Consider the following 21,694-nt stretch of genomic DNA (forward strand, 5'->3'; position numbering starts at 1 on the left):
AGATCTCGGACTGTCGGTCTGTCTTAGGCTCTTTCCCGTCTCACTGATCACACTTTAGCTCAAGTTCCAGTCTCCATTCTATTTTACTAGTTTCTGTAAACGACTTCTTTAGTAAAGTCTCTTTAATTATTCATGCATTCATGCATTCATTCATTCATGCATTCATTCATTAGCTGTCAAGTATGTGCCAGGTGTTGGGTACAGTGGAATAAAACAGACATGCCCTGGTCTGATGACAGCTATAATCTATTGGGACAAAAGTTTATTAAACACACAGTGCCTTGTGTGATTGCCCTGTCTCCACCAGTCTTCCCGCGGGTCCTTGAAGGTCCATCTCAAATGCCATGGGCTTCACAAAACCTTTTAGATCTTAAAGTGACCCCTTGTCCCTCTTGACCATGCATGTCTTTGCGTTTACTTAGTGACAGCTGTTAGTTATCTGGACACTGTTCTTGGACCAGACTGTGAGGGTTGGGCAGGGGGAGTGTCACCTGTAGCAGTCAGGTTGTAGGAGGAAACAGATGGCAGACTTAGATCAGATCATTTGGTGAGAGTTTATTTACAGAGAAACCTAATTACAAAGGTTTGGGAAGAGCGTGAGGAAACCACAAGAGATACTGAGGGAAGCTGGGGCTGGCAGGGAGAAGTGGGAGGATAGCGATTTCCAGAACTGGAAAGGGGAGTTGTGTTAGCAGCAGCCTCAGCAGGGCTGGTGACCTGTTCAGGATGCAGCCAACCTAAAGCGACCTCCCAGGCCGGACAGCATGGGGTTCATTGACGCGATGCCAATGTGTCACCTCTCTGAGAGCAGGGTTGAGGGGAGCGTTGGTTTCGGGGGAGAGCACAGAGCAAACAGAAGACACCTGGCACAGTGCTGAGCTTGTCTTTCAGACTTTTCTGTGCTTCGCCTGAGCCTGGCGTATTGTTGGCACCTGTAAATAAATAATTGCGGTTCTGGATAGTTTCAGAATGAGTTAAGCTATTCTGGAAGTTTCTTTTTCTTTTCAAAATAATTATGCGTATTCATATTTTTCTCCCTAAAGTGGATGATTCAAAGACTTTTGTGATGCATCAATGACCAATCTAACTGTTTTTTTATTTTTATTTTGGATATGTATGAAATAGGTCCATGTCTACATCTACATGTCTGTTTATGTATATATGCATCCGTCTATCTCTCTATGTGGTGATTTAATCCATGGAGAAGTGGTTAACATTAAACAGAAAGAGGGGGGATGTTAGTCATGTATATCAAGAGGAGACAATATATCTTGAATATATATAATATACATATATATGCATAGTAGATGGCTTATTCAAAATATTTTAAAATTATTGTTACTGATTTTTGTTACAGATGTTTCTCCATGCCAGCCCCAAGTTATCTCAGTATCTCTCCCCATTGACACCCTCCTCCCCAATCCCCCAACCCGTCCCCATCCCCTCATTTGAAGTATTTTTACATTTATACTAAAATATATTTTATACATCATGCATTTTGAAGATTAGGAGGATTGTAATGATCGCCACCCAAAGACAGGGGAAACTAATTTGGATAATTAATAATGTCTAATCTCTTTTGTGTCAGAGTACATCAAATTCTGTCAGTTACCTTAAAATGGATCAGCAACAACATCACCATAGCTTGTGGTTCAGACGTTAGGAGGCAGAGGAACAGCAGAAGTATTTTTTACAGGTGCCTCATGGGAATGGACGCAGAATGTATTCGAACAGTCGCTGTTGGGAGGCGGGGGAGGAGATGGCTGTGCCGAGTCAAGGCCGTGCGGCCCGGGTGCCCTCACCAAGATTCCTCCTGGCAGAGAGTCTGGGAAGAAGCCTGAAGTCACCCCACTGGTCCAGAGCTGAGACCCGAACCCTTCATGCCACAAGTGCGAGTATACCAGGAGCCTCACCCCTCCCCCCCGCCCCAAATTTCCAGGGCTTTGATTTCAAATCCTAATCCGTTGTACTTGGAAAATTAGTTCCAAGCACAGATTTTTGGCACTTATCATGGTGAGCTGACACTGAATGTGCTTTATTTTAGATTTTTGAAAAGGTTTAACTCATGTTAAATTAGTTTTGTCTCCTCTCCTGGTGCTGTTGATCATAAATCTTTAAACAGCCAGTCAACACTGCCTCACTGGCTTCTGGGATAAGGGTCCGTTCCCTCACCCCAGTGACCAACGTCGGTGTGCATGGGATTCCCTGCTTTCCACTGCTGAAAATTTAAGCAGCTTAAAATCTTTACTACAAATTACCACGTCATTTAAAAATAAATTGGGCTCATTCTAATCTAATTCCTAATGCACAACTGCTTGGGGAGTTATTTTCAGCTTCGTTTGTTGCAGTGTGCAATTATCATGCTTCTTTTAAAGAAAAGAAAAGTAACAAGACTATATTTTATGTGAATTACCAATGATCTTTCAGCACAACTCATATTTTAGCTGAGTAATAGGGAATGGAAGACAGAATGGGGAAGGATGCGGGCTGACAAGGTCCAGGAAAACACGCAAGTGGTGGGAGGGTAGTCCAGGTGCTAACATTTTACTTTTCTTGAGTCATGAAGATCCAAGGCCTGCAAATAATGGCAATTGATTCAAATAATTGAAAAGACCTGATGGTTTTCTCAGCCTGCCGATTCTCTGATTCGATGCGTCTAAAGCTGCCAGCAAAATTTAACTTTGTTCCCGATTTCGAGAGGACGGGGCCTGTGTGCTTGGTTTGTGAAATGAACAGTGTAATTCGGCCATTGATTAAACCAGAGGGAATTGCTCAGATTCACAGCCCTAGATTACAAATTCAGAATTGATTTCTGACGCTTCCGTGTTCTGCGTATTATCACTGTGTGGGAATCATAGAATTCATTTCCCGGCTCAAATGGAAATGTCTGTCTCCACTACCCTGTGCAGTGTCGTCAGGTTCACTGGTTTGGAAGCACCTGCGAGGTGTAAATCAAAGATGATGGGAGTTCAAAGGCAGGAAGGATGCTGTTGGGTTGGGAAGGAGGCGGTGGGGTGCTCTGAGAAGCCTTCATGGCCTGGGGGGCATTTGACAAGAGGTGGATTGAATTTGAGAAGGTGGTGATATGGGTGCCCTGACTCGTGGGTCAACAGTGGGCGCAGAGAGGGCAGATGGAATGTTTCGAGTCTGGCAGGGAACCGTGTCAGACGGAGGCCAGGGGGCCGTGCGGCCGGGCTGCAGGCCGGCTGGCCAGAGGGCAGAGTGCTGGGCGAAGGCACTCGATTTTCTGCGGCAGGCAGCGAGGAGTGATTGCAGCGTTTTGAAGAATGCAATACTGAATCAGTGAAGACAGGCTTGGGAATCACTTTGATTTCTTCCATCCTTCCTGAACAAATGCCATTGTGTTGCTTTGCCACTTTGGCATTTTAATGGAAACTTTTAATTTCCGCCTCCCCCAGTTTAGAGCGAACAGCAGGAGCTGCGCTGCTAAAATAATGTTGACATATGAGCTAGCTTTCTACAAACATAAAAGAGGCTAATTAGCAAACATATGTTTGATTCAAATTTAAAAACACATGTATTTAAAAGTGGATACCTTACCATTTGAATGGCAAATAGCTAATAAAAAGTCTTTTTCTATTTTATGCAAGGTTTTCTAAATCTCAAGTTCTCCCTCCATACGGGAGATGGTGATGATGACCACCATAATGACAGCCCACCGTCCAAGCGTAATCTCCGCATTTTCTGTGTACTGTTTCTTTAATTCTCAGAACTCCACGAAGTAGGTGACATTATACCTATTTCTCAGATGGAGAGACTGAGGCACGGAGAAGCTGAGCCATGCGACAGAGGGCACACAGCTGGCGAGTGGCAGACGTGGGGGTTGACCCATCTTTTGGCTCCAGAGTCCTGATCTAACCTCTCCTCCAGGCCACCCCTCCTGGTGTGGAGGGGGTTATAGCCCAGGCTGTGGAGACAGAAACCGGGACATGAGGGGCACAGTGACTCACATTAGGTGTCTCAGAAATAGGAAAATGTAGGCTCGCTCAAGGTACTTTTGTTCTAACATTATTGTTTCTGGGAACGAGTGACCTTTCTTGTGAACTGCAGCAAGTAGAGACTTTCTAGCTTCAGCGGCCGTCTCTGGGGTATTTGGCTAATGTTGGATGAAGTGGAAGTTCGGCACGGTGAGTGGCGGTTACAGTGCGACGTAAGGATGTCCGTGGCCCAGGCCACGCTGGGGAGCCTCCTTCCACACAACAGTCACAAGACACAGGTTTGGAAGAGCCCACCCAGGCCTGGAGTAGGTGTCCTCTGCAGTGGTCTTGTCACACCCCAGGTGAAGTTCTAGCAGGACTTCCCAAAGCACGCTGCTAGTCGTCCGTTCTTCTGTCTGTCTGTCTCGCTCCTCTGGGACTGGGGGCTCAGCCTTAGTCTGTTGGCATTTTGTGTCAGATAATTCTGTGTTGCTGGGGGCCTCTCCCGTGTAATGTAGGATTTTAGTTGCATCCCTTGTCGCTCCCACTAGGTGAGAGTAGTGTCACCCGAGTCCTGACCATCACGCATCTCTCAGACGTGGCCAAGTGTGGCCCTGAGGTGCAAATCATCTCTGGCTGGGACACCCCCTTTCTTCCTCTGCTTTTGAGCAGAGGCAGGGGCTGGTTCTGCTCCCAGTCCTGACTCTTAGCCCCTCAGGGCACTTGCACCCAGGCTAGAACAGAGGTTTTGAACCCGGTGTCCAGGATCTCTGGATTTGGTGACTAGGGTCTACAAACACCTTGAAATTACATAAAACTGTTTTGTGAATATAGCTTCTTCTCAGAGGAGTCCTTAGCTCTCAGAATATTCTCAAAGGAGTTTGCTGCATATTAGATAATTGAGAATATTCCCCTTGAGGCAGTGCTGTGGCCTACACATCAGAGAATGTTCTCTTGAGTAACACACACACTTCCCCCACCCCGGTCTAACCCGTACTGGTTAGGATACCAGTATTATGCAGGTGCAGATTCCAAAGGATAAAATCTCGTCCCCAGTGTGGGCCAGGCCTGCTTAGACGAGGACACTGTTGGTGGAGGAACAGTTTGTATTGGGTCACGTTGTCTGCGCCAGGAGCCGGGGAAGGCAGCTGGCTCTCTGAGGGTGCAGGCAGGTGAGTGGGCTGCTGCCATGCATCAGGGCGTGAGGGTGAGCGACCTCTTCTTGGATGCTCTTCTCTTGTCGTCTTAGGGGACAGCACTGGTTTCAGGGCAGAGTTCTGAGCAGTGTGTAGAAGTGGCTACTGTGAACATTTTATTCTCTCCTCCCCATCACTTGTCTCATCTGTAGACCAAACCCTAAAATTCTCAAAATAGAGGTGGTGAATTTCACATAAGTGAGAGATGGAAGAGGTGGTATGGGTAAGATGAAATGAGATGAGACTCCAGGCACTGAAACATGGTGGGAGGTTACAGAGACCTATAGACACCCACTCAGCCTCAGAAGGGTCCTCTTCCTCGGAACTTAATGTGTAGGATCTCATACATCAGCTCCATTGTGCCTGTGTGTGTGTGTGTGTGTGTGTGTGTGTGTGTGGAATGGGCAAAGGAAGGGTATTGCACTCTATTGGAAACCCTCAGTGAGGGTGGGGGAGGTAGATCACAAAGGGAAAGGTTATTCCATATGAAAATTTTGCTGATAATAAGTGGGGAGAAAAGACAAAAGAGCTTCCTGTCATTAAAGAAAACCCTTTAGCAGGACTGCTTTTCATCTGTTTGTTTGAGTAGCTGCGTTAAAACCCAGGTGGGATGCAGGGTCTCCAGCATCCAGGTCACAGTCTCTCGGGGTCTGTCAGGTACCAGCAGCCCATGCTGTTCATGATTTTTCTTCCCTCCCTCCCACTCCACAGATGTAAGCCACTCTACAGGAGTCTGGAAAGGTGCCCGGCAGGTAGATGTAAAGATCCCATGTCTTCTATAGGACTTTGCAACTATAAAATGTTTGAGGGCAGTTTTCCAGCTCTGTTGTGTAATGGAAAGGGAGGCTCACATGCAGCATCGTCTGTTTAGTCAGAGGCAGACATATCGGGACAGCAGGTAGGCAGTTTCCCTGGCAACCTATTCCCCTGAAAGTCCAGTCTTCCACTCATTGTAGTAGTCATGCATGACGCCATCAGGAGACCTGGAAATGCAGGGTATTTAAGCCCAGAATAAAATTGGAAGCGTGATCTCCTTTACTCCAAAAGAGAGATCGAGAAGTCCAAGTGAATTCACAGCACTCTAACTCTCTCCTCATTAATATTACCAATACCTTCTCATTTGTTACTTACTCTGTCTCAGAAAACCAGGGTGTCACGCTCGAGTGCCATCGCAAAGGCTTCTGTGGCAGACCCATGTTTTGCAATATTTTTTACATCAGTGAGCTTTATTCATAAACATGGAGCATTCTCAGTTTTCCTAGCAAAATCTGGAGAAGGCAAAGTGCCAATGAATCCTGCAACAAATACCACCTCAATTTAATAGTCAGGTCAGCCCAAGCCCAGCCCTTGTTCTGGGCTGGTCATCTCAAGGATTTGAAAGTTTGAAAACATGAGACCCCCCCAACCTCTATCTTGTCTTCTAACCCAGTGACTTTGGAATCTGGCTTGCCATTGCGATATGCTCTTTCTCATAAACCTTGGACGGCAAGCCAAGTTGGGGCTGCTGGTAATTCTGATCTGAATTTGTATTTGAGGATGCCTCACAAATTTGTGGGCAGTTTTACTGGCCATGTAATCACCAGGTCATGGCAGTATGTTTCTATTTGTATGACTTAATAATTACTGTGCATACAGAGGCTAATGATGGGCTCCAAGTCCTTATGCAGACCTACTTTATTCAACTTTTAGAAGCTTGCCAAGTTTAAGAAAAATATTCTGTATCCATGATGGCTCTCTTTGGGAAGGGGAAGTTGGCATTCGTGTGTTTCCTGGAAAGGCTGTATTGAAAGTCATTTTGGGAAGACCTTGGACCACATGCCCTGGGCACCAAGGATCTAAGCACAATGTTTGTTCTGTTGTTTCTGTGGTAACTGACAAATGCCAGGCCAGAAAGATCCAGAGTTTTTATAGAGAGTGTCCCTCTGCTGGCCCATGTCTGACTCGTGATGTGACGTGGACACCAGTCGTGGGCTCTGCCTATAGCGTGTCTGCGTTCCATTTGGTGCAGTGGATGAGCTAAAACACCAGATGAGAGGCAGACTCAGCAGCTTCCAGATCACAGTCTATGGGGGTTTCTTGGAAGTTGCCAGACTTTGCTGTTCATGTTTCTTTCCTCCTCCCTCCTACTCTACAAATGCAAGCTACTCTGCAGGATTCTGGGAGGGTGGGTGCAATGTTTTGTGTGGATTGTAAAGAGCCTTCCTTTGCAACAGGACTTTGCAAGCATAAAAATTTTGAGGGCACCGTTTGTCTGAATAATGATGGAGTTCCCAGATCTGATCCAAAACTCCTGCGGAGGGAATGGATGGATAGATCATTGTGCAGGACATGGTTTTTGACATCATAAAGTACTATAAAACACAATCCTTATTCTTAGTGTGCTGGTCATCAGGTGGTGGCAGTCAGGACATTGCAAGAACTGGGGTCAGCGCTAGCCACTGGTGAGTTTGATGATTATGGGTTGAATGGAACAGAAAGCACATGGAGGGAATGGTGGGGAGTTTGGCTGGTAAGTTAGGTTGGGGCTGAGTTTCAGAAGCCCTTGAATGAAGGAAAAGAGGTCAGGTGCTCATTTCCATAGGTAACAGGGAGCTTAGGATGATTTGATACAAGACACAATTTCCAACTGGTGTTTAAGGAAGCTGCAGGAGGTCAGGGGACCACCTCCTTCTGTGCCTACCTTGCATTGAGCCTGGCATATAGTAGAAATATGAAGATTAGGTGAATACATGAATAAATGAATGAAACTGTACTGTGCTCTTCTAACAGTCCAGGGTCAGACAGGGGCTTGGGTTGGTGTGGGGGAAACTGGAATGGATATTGCCTGGGACACATATAAGAAGCAGGGATTGGTGATTGGAAGGAGAAGGGGAGGAAGGGGAGGGACAAAGGAATGAATGAATGAATGGAGTCTAAGGTTGAAGACCAGCTTAGGAGATTTTATTGCTCCATTTGACAGAAACGGGGACTTCGGGGAAAAGCCCGTATTTGGGCTGAGAACCGTGGCCTTTAGGTTGATGACTCCACTGGCAGGCTGGCTAGAGAGGACTGGTGGTCGGGCAGTGACCTTATCTGACTGTGGAGTTCTCTGAAGAGTGGTATTGATTGAAGCATGGAAGTTGTAGTCTACACAGTTGTCTGAAATTGATGGTTCTTGTGGCAACCCTTGGTCCTAGTAGGAACAAGATAAATGTGTAAAAGCAATAAGGTCAATGTGGGTTGAAGAGGTGTCCACGCGTGCGTAGACCAGAGAGAAGAAACGCAGCACTGCCCCCTCCCCGCTCTGGACCGCAGAGGCACTAGCTTTTCACGGCGAAATGAGGGGGCGGGACGTTGAATCTCATACGTCTGATTTTTCGGTCCTGATGCTTCCATTTCCTGTGCTTTCTGAGAGGCAGTGTAGCCTAGTGAGCGAAGGCTTGGATTCCAGAACGGGAACATCTGAACGCATCGCTGGCTCCGGGACTTTGGGCAAGTTACTTAAACTCTCCGTGCCTCACGTTCAAACCTGTTAAACTGAGATAACAGGAGAACCTCCCACATGGGGTACTTTCAAAGATCAGTGGAGTCTAGAAATAAAACAGCTTTGTGAGTACAGCTTAGCAGTTGAGTTCTTCTCTGTTTAGGAGCATCAGCAGTTGGATGATGTTTAACATCTAGAGGACTCGGTGTTCTGATCTGTGAAGATGGAATTGGTAAACCTAAAACAAATTCACTCCCCTCCTTTCAAGAGTGGTGGACACTTTCTAAGTAGGCTCTGGCCTTTGCTTCATATGTTCACTTGCGGTTTTTCATATCTCATCAGATGTTACCATTTGATAATCCATTACTTTTTCCCAGACTCACTGCTGAGAAGCCAGTATCCAGATGAAACAGGTCTTTTGACACCTGTAATATGAACCCCTGTCCCTAGTGTGTTAGATTTGTTCAGTTGCAACTGACAGAAAAAAATTCCAAGCATGCATTAAAAAGTGAATTTGGGGTTCATGCAGTTGAGAAGTCTGGGGGTTGTTTGAGCCCCTGACGTGGCTAGATCTGGAGCTCAGTGCTGTCACTAGGGTTCCATCTCTCTTGCTCTCTATTTCCTGCCTCTCTCCCCTTTGTATGGGCTTCAGATAAAATATACCTCCTAAGCCTGTGCGTTCCTCAGTTCAAGGAGGGAATCTGAACGGGCTCTGCTTTAGGGACAAGTTCTTGCTCATTCATTTTACCCAGAGTAATGGTGTACTGTGAGTGGCCACACCTGGGTCATGTGTCAGTTTTGTGTCCAGGGGCTGGGTCTGTGAGTAGAAACAGTCTGAGGAGGGCTTACGGGCAGCAGGGAAGGCTATCTACTGTAGTACATCATACCCACCCAGCCGTCTAAGATGCAGGCGGGAAACGTTTCCCTCTCGATAGCTGGCCTCAGTAGCTGGCTAGGGAAACCATAGCAACATTGTTCTCTGTACTCTTCCTGGTTTGGTTTCTTGTCACTTAAAAAAAAAAAAAAAAAAAAAAAAAGCAGTATCTTTTAAAATTCAGGGCACCAACAACAGTGAAAGGAAGACCAGATTGAGGTTCCAGCTTGGCCCTGGGGCTTGGGTGTCTGGAACATCTGAAGAGTCTGCTGGCTGAAAGTGCTTGGAGGCCGCTTTAACTTCCCTCTGCTCTCCCGCATATGCTGGCGTAGATTGCTTTTCCGAACTCCTCCGGGCACCATGAAGATAAGCAAATTAATGTTCTCAGCCGCTTTCATAGCCTCATGTCTAAGGGATTAAATACTTCCCAACAATGCTTTCCTTTGCATTCTTTCATGCCTATTTCCCAGAGAGAAAGATTTCCTGTTTTAATTCTAAGAAATTAAAGCTGTTCTCTCCACTCCATTTTCCATTTTCTTCTGCATTTATTTATTTATTTAAAAACACGCTCTGCGCTTCAGCGGTGTTAATGTCAGTAATACTGCATAACTTTGAGCACATGGTCCAGGTCACTCGAAATTCTCCCCAGTCCCATTCTTTGTCCTAGATTTCAGATTCTCTGTGTCTGATGTATTATTCACTTTATGGTTCTCACGGAACAAGATGCATTATTTACCAGGGCGTGGGATATCTAAAATTCCACAAGCCTTCTTGTAAATTTGTAAATAGCATGCTGGGTAGACTGGGTTGTGAGACAGGCTTGCACTGACATCATGACATACCGACTTCTTTATTCTCTGGATGATATTGTGTTTCCAGTCCTTGCACATTCTGGCATGAGACATTTTGATGCTTTGTATATTAACATGGCCTATCAATTCTATCCCTCTGTAACTTACAGAATTTATAGAATCAGTGCTATTCAGCAATAGGCATCATTAAACTAGACCAAGGACTGTGTGTGGTGCCTGAAATTTGTTGGGTTGAACGCAGTTTCTAGAAGAGCATGCAAGAGTTTATTTACCACTAGAGGGCAATAGAGTGACACATCCCAGAGCTGGGAGTTTGTGGGCACTTTTGTATTTCTTAACTTGTGAAAAGATTGGTTCCAGAACATTTTATAAAAGGCTTGCATTCTTTGTCCCTGGGCTGTGATGTGGCTAAGGCATGCTGAGATGTTGGTGCCCATGCTAATTCCAGTAAGACTTGAGGCTTCTGAAGCTTCTGGCTGGTGTTTATCAATAAGCTCGCTGGGGGAAAAGCCCTGATTTTTAGCATTTCTCTGATGTGAATAGTCTCATCATGACTGATTTCAAGCTACTGATTTGATGTCACTGCGTGGGGAGTTGGGAAGACACGTGCGCAGTCAGGACATACAAACCCGTTCCAACACACCATGGTGAGCTTTGGTCGCTTGTGGTTTACAGGCTAGACTGTTAGCTTTGTCCTCAGGTGTACATGGCTCAAAGTCTCCCCTACCAGTCCTAAAGCCAGAGGACACACCTGATGCGTTCTGTCTCCCCACACTGCACCTAGCACAATGCCTTCGACATTTCAACTTTTTATTTGTTTTTAATCTTCACCTGAGGATACTTTTTCTATTAATCTTCAGTCAGAGTGGGGGAGAAAGAGAGGTACAGAGAGAGAAACATCGATGTGAGAGAGACACATTGACTGGTTGCCTCCCACATGACCCTGCCCTTGATGGGAATCAAACCTGCGGGCCGATGCTCTAACCTCTGAGCCAAACTGGCTAGGGCAACATTTTAACTTTTTCAATGAAAAATTTTTGTTGAAGAATAATGTACATTCAAAATGTATAATTTATCAGTGAATTATCAATGAAATAATAATGAATTTTCAGAATTACAGTGCAGCCAGCCCCTAGATCAAGAGACAGTGTATTACCAGCATCCTAGAAGCCCCCATGTATCTCCTTTGGTCATTAACCTCCCGCTGTCCTGAGTTCTAACTCCATAGGTTACTTTCATGTATTTTTGAAATTTCACGTAAATGAACCACATAGTATGCAGTCTTTTCTGTCTGGCTTCTTTCCATCATGTTATGTGATTCATTCATCTGGTGGCAGATAGTTAGTTGTCCTTTGGTCTCATTTGCTCTGCACTGCATTCCACTGCGTGAATACACCACCGTTTATTCTGCATCCCATTGTGGTCGGTCATTTGAACTGTTTCTAGTTTTGGGCTATTAAGAATAGGGCTACTATGTTTATTCAACTGTGTGTCTCTGATAAATACAAGTACGCAGTTCTGTGGGGGACGGGCATTGGGGAACTGGCAGGTAATCTGGCACGCAGGCGTCCCGAAGCTTTAGATCTTACAGACATCCTGTTTTGGGGGACCGGCGTGGATACTTTTCTGTGGGACCACAGTTAGACCTAGGTGGGGGAGGATGGCTTTATGTGACAGTAGAGATCTGTATCCAGCTGTAAACTTGGAAAGAAAGGTGGCTAGGCAGGCTGAACATGTGTGGGGACCGCAGGGATGAACTGGTGATTGTCCAGGGTGGCGACTCTTATCCGGAAAGTCCAAGATAGTGAATGGAAGTTGGTGGAGCACGTCTTTGGGGAGTCTTGAGGGTGTCACTATCTGGAGATTTAGGCAGAGAAAGGATTAGAACCAGGGAAGACATTCATAAACTCAGATAAACATTTATGGACTACACACCAGTCACTGTACTAGGTGCTGGTGATAGTACAGTGATTAAAACATTGTTGTACTTTGAAGGAGCATACACTCTACTTACAGAGAGAGACAAGCAGCCAGGCACTTACTGTTTAGACAGGTGGTGAGTACTTTGATGAGGGTATTACAAGGTGCCTTGGGAGAACAGAGGAAGTGGATGTCATAACCCAGCCCAGGCTGGGAGTACGGAGTGGGCAGGGGCAGGGCTGGGAGGAAAGAGGTATGAAGATGACTTCCGTAGGAGATTGTACGTGAGCTCAGACTGAGAATGAGTGGGATGGGGAGGGTTTTCCAGGCTCAGGGAGGGTTTTCCAGGCTGAGGGAGTAGCATGGGAAGGCAGCAGCCGAGAGATAGCGATGGAGAAGGAAGGAGATGGGAGGTGATTGGCGTGTGGCTGGAATCTAGTGTAGACAGGGTAGGCAGGAGGGTGATTAGCGATGAGGCTGGCATGAAAGTTAGAGGCAGACCATGGAGGAATTTGGTGCTCTACTCTGAAAACTATGGCAAGCTATTTAAAATTTTAAGCAAACTTGGCTGTGCATTCTCTATGGAATGGGGTGGGGTGGGGGGCACCTGGCATAATCGAGGCAGGGCCCGTTTCCCCCAGGGTAGAATCTGGCCCTTAGGAATAAGGTTGCAGCCCACTATGAGAACTGAGATCAGTGATCATTGTTATTGTAATTGTGTGCAGGTAAACCAGTTCTCTGGTGGGGAAGCAGGGGAGGTGTTTGCCAATTTCCATGGTGTAAATATTCCTACCCAGCTTGCAAAAGTCCCGAACCTGTAACAACTGGTTCTTGAGAGCTCGTATGGGCCTGCTCAGCACCATGACTGGGCCGCCAGGTTTACGCAGTCAGAGCTCTTGAACATTGCACTAGAGGTCCCTAACCTGTCGCTTTCAGACGTCACCATGCATCATCACCTGGGTGCTTGTTAGAGCATAGATCCACGGGCCCCCCCAGAGCTGATGACTCAGTAGGTCTGCAGTGGGGCCTGAGAATTTGCATCTGGACAAGTTACCGGGTGCTTAAATCCTACAGGTCTGGGACCATGCTTGGTGAACCAGTGCCTTAAGCCACCCCTTCATGCCTGCCCCTGGGTCAGGCTAGTCCCAGACTCTCATGTACAGCCGGGCCTGCAGAACCCCGCTCCCCTTGTGTGGAGAAGAGGAAGATAGGCAGAGACCCACGTCAGCCACGGCAGAGAAGACATTCACGGCGGCATCTCGATGTAAAAGGAATTGGAATTTGTCTTCAGAAGATCTGGGGTGAGTACCTCTGCTGGATAAATGGAGGGGTGTTATCCAAACAGAACTGTGGGTGGTTCTCTCATCTTCAGAACAGGGACTCGGATGTCACTGGTCGCACAGAGTTGTGCTGGTGATGGTGTGAAGCGAATCACCAGCTATTGTGTATGATTACAGATGTAACCACAAACTTATACAGATGTTAGCTGCTATTTCTGGAGATGGTCACGTGAGGAGCCGAGGGTCCGAGAGGTTCAGTGATGACGTAGCTGGGGGCGAGGCCTGCTTTTTGGTTGAGAGCCCTTTCTGTTGTTCGTGGTTTTCTAGTGTTTCCTTCAGCCTTTCGTCCCATGAGTCCTTAGGAGGAAGGACAGCCCAGGGGATGAAGAGGGGCTCATGTTAAAGTAGGAGGAGGTAGCACCCACTGGAGCCCTGAGGCATCGGGGCCCAGGGTGAAGCCCAGCCCTCGCCTGCCCTTTTCTGAGGCACTTTCCGTAGGAGGTGGCGGTGGGCAGGTGCACTGGGCAGGAGCTTGGGTAGCCTTAGGGTCAGGTCAGCACCAGGGGGCCTCACACTGGCAACACAGACATCACCTGAGGAAGCTTTGAAAAATCCCAGTGCCTGGCTGCCCACCATGCCAGTTATATCGGAACATCTGGGGTGTGACTCAGCCGTCTGTACTCAGGTCCCCAGATGGTGCCCGTGTGTGGCCCAGGTTGATAACCAGTTGTACACAGTGGCCCCCATGGTGTGGTCCCCAGACCAGTAGCACCAGCATTGCTGGAATTTGTTAGAAATGCAAATTCTCAGATCCCACCTCAATCCGCATCAGAAACTCTGGGGTTAAGGGCCAAAAATCTGTGTTTTAACCAGTTTTGCTGGTAATTCTGATGCAGGGTAATTTGAGAGCCACCGTTCAAGAACAGAGGTTCTGATAGTGGGGAGACATCCCCATAAATGCTGAATATCATTCCATCACTTGAGGAACTGTCCGCACGAAACCCCCTGAGATTCCGATAGGCTCTTCCTTAGCAGGCTCTGTTCCCCGGGGTGAATGACTGGCCAGGGAGCCACGTGTCTCTTGGGGAAGAACATCATGAGGAGTTGGCTTCTGTCTCTCCCCTTCAGTTCGGGGGCCTCCTCAACGTGAGTAGGACTTGAGCAGCTCCAGGCCCGGCTGGGCCCCCTCCAGGTGTTCCTGCAGCCAGAGGTCAGAGGTGAGTTCTGTTATCTGACTTAACCTAGAGACCCAGATGGCTGGCTCTTAGGGCTCCCAGTATTGCCTAGGTGGATTTTTGTTTGCTTGTTTTTGTTTCCTAAGTGGTGAGATTGAAGTGATACATATATTATGATTTCTGTTGATTTGTTTTCTCAGTCTAACTAGAGAATGAGGGAGGCTGTGCTTATCGGCTGGAAGGAAGCTAGGACTAGGTCTAGGTTTGAATGAGACAAAGGAGACACAGGGAGGAGTAGAGCAGGGACTCCACAGATGGACACCTGCTAGAGCCTTCAGTGAATGGTCAAGCTGGGGCCCGGGAGAAATCACGCTCACCTCTCCCATCCAGCCCTCTGTCTCCTGCTGACTGAACCCCACGAGAATCTGGAACAAGATATATCCATACGGATCAGTCTCGGGCGCACACTGCAGGTGGAAATGGGTCCTGGATGGGCAAAATGGGGTAACTAGTGAGCTCCCCTCTGCCTCCCTATAGCCCTTGCTACCTGCACCTCAGGTTGGTAACTATACGTGCTCTTACTCATGGTCTCTCTCATATACTTACTGTGCATTATTATTTACCTCTTGTGTGTGCTTTTCAAGTATTGATGACCCCTTTCCGAGCCGTATGATAAACTTCTAGTGGGTGAGACACGTCTTACATTTTCCTGTCTCTGTAACTGAGCTTAGCTTGGCAGTTACTATAAAGCTGTCATTCTAATAAAAATCTGTTGATTGCGCAGAAAATATATTTTTAAAAGTATTTATTTGTTAAGGGTTTTTCCATGAACTGTCAACCCCCAAAGTGCAGGGACTGTATTTGTTTAATGTTACCTGCAGCCGGGTACCCTTTAATGCAAAGCAAACTTTTTTAGGGTCCCTCAGAGGTGGAGTGAACTGTTCGGAGGCAACTGTGCAGACTTATAGCATGAATTCCTTCTGTAACATCCCTGATGCATTATCAGCTGGCTGGGCTTTAAATGCCTCAAACGATAGGGATCTCAGGACCATGTGAAACGGTGGAGTAATTCAGTAGCTTTGAGAAGTACAGGTTCCTTTTTCATGCTGGCCTCTTAGTAAGCCATTTACCTCTGGGCCCTGCAGTCACCGATCGGTCGTCTGTGAGACTTTGGTCGTTTCCAGAATGCTGTATGAATAGAATCAAATGTAGTAGGTAAGCTGATTGAGACTGGCTTCCTTCACTCAGTATGATGCATCTGTGAGTCAGCCAAGTGGCTGACACTATTAGTAGTTTCTTCATTGTTTATTGCTGTATAGTATTCTAACACATGTCACCACTTGTTTATCCAGTCACTCATCAGAGGACGTTTGGGTTGTTTTATAGTTTGGGGCAATTACACTCCACACCTGGGGCCAAGCAGGGTGAGGGCAGAGAGGAAGAAGAGCTTGGGGTGTCCACCCACTCACTGGGACTCCAGATTCCCTGAGTGCAGAGCCAGGCTCCGGGGCTGCAGCTCCTTCTCGGCTGCGGAACGGGGGGGAGCCATGGTGCAGAGAAACCACAGGCGAGGAGAAAGAGAAACCACGGGCATTCGCTCGTCGTTCTCCGAGTGACAGGAGACCCTTCGCCTCTCTGGGGTGCCTTCCGTCAGCACCGACGCCCAGGTCTGATTCCGGGCCAGAGGATACCAGTGGGCAAATGGGATGCTCCCTGCTGGGTGGGTGGCATTTAAAGTCTGGCCTCCTCCTTCAGTTCACATGCTCCTGTTTTCTCATCCGTGTCTGCAATAGCTGCTGCATGCATTCTGTCCAGGATCGTGTTTGTTTTGTTGTTAATCCTCACCTGAGGATATTTTTCCCAGTGATTTTTAGAGAGAGTGGAAAGGAGGGAGGGAGAGGGAGAGAGACACATCGATTGGTTGCCTCCCACATGACCCTGACTGGGGCCTGGGATTGAACCCGCAACCCACAATCGTGTGTGCCCTTGACCAGAATCAAACCCGAGACCCTCTGGTCTGCAGGCCGGCGCTCTAACCGCTGAGCCACACAGGCCAGGGCCTGTCCAGGCTTTACAGCTGTGTTTGGGGGGAGGGAGAGGCGGAGGGAGAGGCGGAGGGAGAGGCGGAGGGAGAGGCGGAGCGGGCTTTCTTACCCCTCCTCACCGGAAGCCAGGGCCGCCTCGGAGTTCTTAATACCAAGTAATATATTTTTATTACGGGTTTAGTTATTTTTTAAAACCTGCTGATGATTAAAAAAATTTCTTCTTTGTATTTGTGATGTCTTTCCTGTCTTTGAATGGATATGAATATTTTATTTCAATGTCTGATATTTCAGTACCTGGAATCTTTGTGAGTCTGTATCTGCTTATATTTTGTACATTTTTCAAACGAATCTCTATTTTAAGAATACCTTTCTTGAAATACTGCCAGTGGGGATTCTTCAGAGCCGGGGCTGAGAGTGGATTATCCCAAGAACGAATCTCATTAGCTTCTGCCCAGTGCTCCGTGTGCTGTCTGGATGGGGCCGTTGAAGCTCAGCTCCAGCTTGAGGTTGTGTGGCCCCCTGTTCAGGGTGATTCAGGCGCTGAGCTCACACGGAGGCTGGCTCGTGGGGTACAGGTCCCAGGGGTTTGTTTTTCCTTCCTCTAAGTGTCCAGATTCCTTCCGCTGGTCCCCTGGCACAGAGCACTGGTTTTCGAACACACCCGTTTTCTGAAAGTATAGTTCTGTGGGTTTCTAGCTTTATGGGGCATGTCCTACATGAGGCCTCGAGTGTCCCTGAACTTGGCCTGTTGTCTTTTGAGCTTTGCAAACGTGAAAACCAATGGGCGGTTTCAGCAGATTTAATAGTTGTTCTGTTATTGCCTTGGGTGTTCTACACATCTTCGCTTAGGCCTCAGACTTCCTTCTTTTCTTGTTCAGTCATCTTTGCATTTAAGAAGATTTAACAGTGTTTGCCAGCATCTGGTTATTTTCAGTGGGACAGTCATTTAGATGATTGGTTCACCAGGTTCCCAGCAATGGGCTATTCTCTCTGCTAGACCGTGGACTACAGTCCAAGTAGATCTCAACTGAAATAGGTGCACTGAATATGTATAATAATAGAAAGGGCTGGGACCCCAGTGGCTGTCTAGTGTTGTCACTGCATTGCCAGTTGAAACCATGTCCTCCCCACAGACCTCCGTTTCCTTACATGTGACAGGATGGCTCAGATCACAGCCCAGGCTTTGAAACCCTGTGATGAGTGTTTAGTAAGCCGCGTTTTGGCAGAGATTATCAAAGTTTCTTCCAGTCTGGTTTGTTATCACGACCGCCTCTCAAACCGACCACGTTTGGGGTGTTGCAGCGTCTCCGTGAGTGTGATCAGGGCCGTGTTGAGTTTTTCCCAGTGGAGTTGCGATTGCTGGAGTAGAGGATTCGATGTCACTTGGAAGCATTGCTTAGGCAGGAGAGTGTGCAGTCATCTCGGGCCCCTTCCCAGTGCCTCTGGAAGGAATGTGCCCAGTGCAGGGCGGGCCGCTGTGCCGTCCGGGAGGCTTCGGAGCCTGGCAGGGGCCTGCTGGACTTGTGTGTGAGCGTGTTGGCATCTAGGGTAACGCAGGATGCTGCCATTTCTTTCCAAAGTGAAAACTTTCTTTCTGTCTCTTTGGACAAACAATTCACATATTTAAAAAGCAGCAACTGTCTGTTCAGATAGTAAACAACGCCCCTGATGAAAAGTCGTAAGTTGTTAAGTGACTTTTTGAGAATTGTGTTTGGGATCTTCTGAGGTATATACAAACACCTCTGGATTTTTATAATTACATGAAAGTTGATAGCTGTGACTTTTATAGCTTCAGGGCTTTTATTTTCTACAAAAAATATGTGGAATCCCAATATGTAAAACATAGCAAATTAACATTTTTAATAGCATAAATTTATAAATTCAAGTTTTATAATGTTTGTTTAGCATAACATTAATACATGAGGTTCTTTTGATGAAAGAACTCAAACTCAAAAACTGAATCGAGGACTTGATGTTCAATAAATAAGTACTGATTTTCTATCGGGTGAGAGTCACTGTGCGCAGCTGGTGGGGCCTGAGCCCGAGGAAGAGGTGGAGGCCCCGCACCCGCTGCACGTAGCTGTCCTCTCCCAGAGGCAGCAGACCGCCAGGCCGCTCCTAACAGCTCAGCGGGTGGACACCAAGACTTCCAGACTCTCACACCACGGTCTTTCCCCTCTGCGTGGCTCCAGGTCGTGTTTTACCCAGTCAGCATCTCTAACCATGTGATATTCCTGTGTCCTTGAATCATCAAGACAACAGGGGAAGTCAGGGCACCTGCCTCTTGATTCCCTTCAGAGGTGGCAGCCAAGACTGGGTAGGGTGGGGACTTGGCTCTAGAGGGTGATAGGTAACACGTATCATTTACTAAGTTTCAGGCACAGTTTGAAGTCCTCTCCATGAATTAGTTTGTTTATTCACCCACACATTATGTAGTAGGTATGTCCTCATTTTTACAGTGGGGGAAACCAAGACACAGATAGTCAAGTAATTTGCCCAAAGATGACATAGCAGGTGCCAGGACCAGAATTTGGTCTGAGTCTGGCTCAATTTATTTATGCTCTTCGTCTTTCATTGGGAAAAAAAATCTCCATCCCTTACTTACTATGTACTCTACCGTGTGGGCACTGTGCTAAGAGTTTGCTGGCCTTGTTTGCTCCCACAATCCTTTGAGGTAGGTTCAGATATTGTTCCAATTTCCGGCACGAGGAAATTGACTTAGGAGACTTAGAACTTGCCCCCATTCGCACATTTATAAAGTGGTGGGACCAGGATTTAAACACAAATCCCTCTCACTTCTCAGTCCTGATTTTTAGCTGATATTGCCAATGTTCTAGCTTTTATTAAAACATTTTTCTGTGAGAAAAAAGTTTAACTTTACTTTTTTTTTTTTTAAATCCTCACCTGAGGACATTTTTGCATTTATCTTCAGATAGAGCGGGAGGGAGAGAGAGAGAGGAGGAGGAGGAGAAGAGAGAAACATCAATGTGAGAGAAACACATCTAGTGGTTGCCAACCACACAACCCCAACCAGGGCCGGGGACAAACTGTAATGGAGGTACGTGCCCTTAGTGGGAACTGAACCCGGGATTCTCTGGTCCGTGGGCTGATGCTCTAACCGCTGAGTCAAACCGGCCAGGGCTAAATCCAAATAAATGTCTTACTATGCACAGATACATTTCACATGATGACACTCTTACACCGAATATTTTTTCCTGAATATAGTTTTATATTCTGATGAGAGGGCCAGCAGAGCCTCATGGCAACTCGTCCTGGGTCTCGTAAGGCGAAAGGAAGCTATTCAGAGAGCACACTGGGCTCCTAGAGGACTGGCCTGTGTTTCCACAGATCCCAACCTGAGTGCCTCTCTGTAAGAACACTTACAAGAAGGAAAGGAACATTTGGTGAACATTTGATAAGTGCCTGATAACTTCATTTATATTATCTTTCTTTTCTTTTTTTTATCCTCACCCGAGGACATTTTTGCATTTATCTGCAGATAGAGTGGGAGGAAGAGAGAGAAGATGAGAGAGAGAAAGAAACATCGATGTGAGAGACACACATTGAGTGGTTGCCACCCACACGACCCCACCGGGGCCAGAGACAAACTGCAACCGTGTATGTGCCTCTAGCGGGAACTGAACCCGGGCCTCTCTGTTCCATGGGCTGACGCTCTAACCGCTGAGCCAAACCGGCCAGGGCTATATTATCTTTCTGTAAGCAACAGACGCTCATTCTGACCATATGAAAATATTTATTACAGTGCCCCTCCCCTTACTTTTCAGTGGGGGCAGGAAGGGAGGGGTGTGTTCTGCACTGAGGAACGAAGCTTTTCTCGGAGATTTTGCTAACAGGGCCATGGGGGGGTGGGGATTGAACCCCAGACTGCAACCTTTGTAACACTGGACCCAAAACCACTGAGCTATTTACTGTTTTTTTTTTTTTTTAAGAATCTGAGGATGAAAATGAGTTCCTTCTCAGATTCAGGGCAGGTGCCTTCTAAGTATTTACATTTTCTTCTGAACTTCGAACCACCAGCTTTGAGTACAGATTGTTCGATTTTTGTATTCTTCCCAAAAGAGAGTCAGAAACGGGGCATTTCTCCTGGGCTGGAGACCCCCGGAGCACCTGCCTGGTTCCTTAGCCGACGCTCTCGACCAGTGCCCAGGCGGTTACGTGCGTGTGTGAGGAAAGGGACAGTGACCAGGGCTGGCTGCTTGAGCCTGGCATGCTTCAGGTCGGGGACTGACTTCTGTGCTGAGATCAAACATCAGTGATTTCAGGTTTATGATGGCTATCAAAAATGATGCGGAATGAGACCGAATTGTACCATAATAGCAATAAAATTCAACGTGGAAGGAGAGAGGCCCCCGTCTGTTTCGCTGTTGCTCAGGGAGCTTGATGGTGGGTGTTCCAGGCAGTGCTGTGACTGAAGGGTCAGATTTTGGGGTTCCCCGAGTTAAAGGTAGGGCACCGTGGACTGTAGTGGTCACAGGGACTTGGACTGTGAGAGCTGTTTCCTGCCCAGACATCAGCTGTCTCGTTCACAGTCCAGCTGATGGGTGTCTTCTTGGGAGTTCAGCTGAGAGGGGAGAGAAGGCTCGAGCTGGCCGGTGCGACTTGGCGATACTAGAACAGCAAATGGAGATGCTGTTGTACAGACACGGGCGACCGTGGCTCCGTTTTGTCAACTCAGGTTTCCTTCCTCGGACAGTTGCAGAATGATTCCCTGCTGTTCTCACTAGGTCTGCTGTGAAGCACTTCAAGACGTGTTTTAGGTGTCCCAAACAAGTGAGCACGCAAAAACCCATGGCTAAATGAGTCTGGAAAATACTGTATATGCTACTCTCCCTTTTAAAGTTAGCCTTGCGCCTGACTTCTATGAGACCTCAAGAAGTCTTCAGTTTACCTAGAAACTGGAAACACTTGTTTGACCATGAAGAATTTTCCCTGTTAGTACCTAATGGAGCTAGTGTTTTAGGGAAGCATTT

The sequence above is a fragment of the Molossus molossus genome, unplaced genomic scaffold (genome assembly GCF_014108415.1).
Source record: "Molossus molossus isolate mMolMol1 unplaced genomic scaffold, mMolMol1.p scaffold_m16_p_18, whole genome shotgun sequence".
Classification (NCBI taxonomy): domain Eukaryota; kingdom Metazoa; phylum Chordata; class Mammalia; order Chiroptera; family Molossidae; genus Molossus; species Molossus molossus.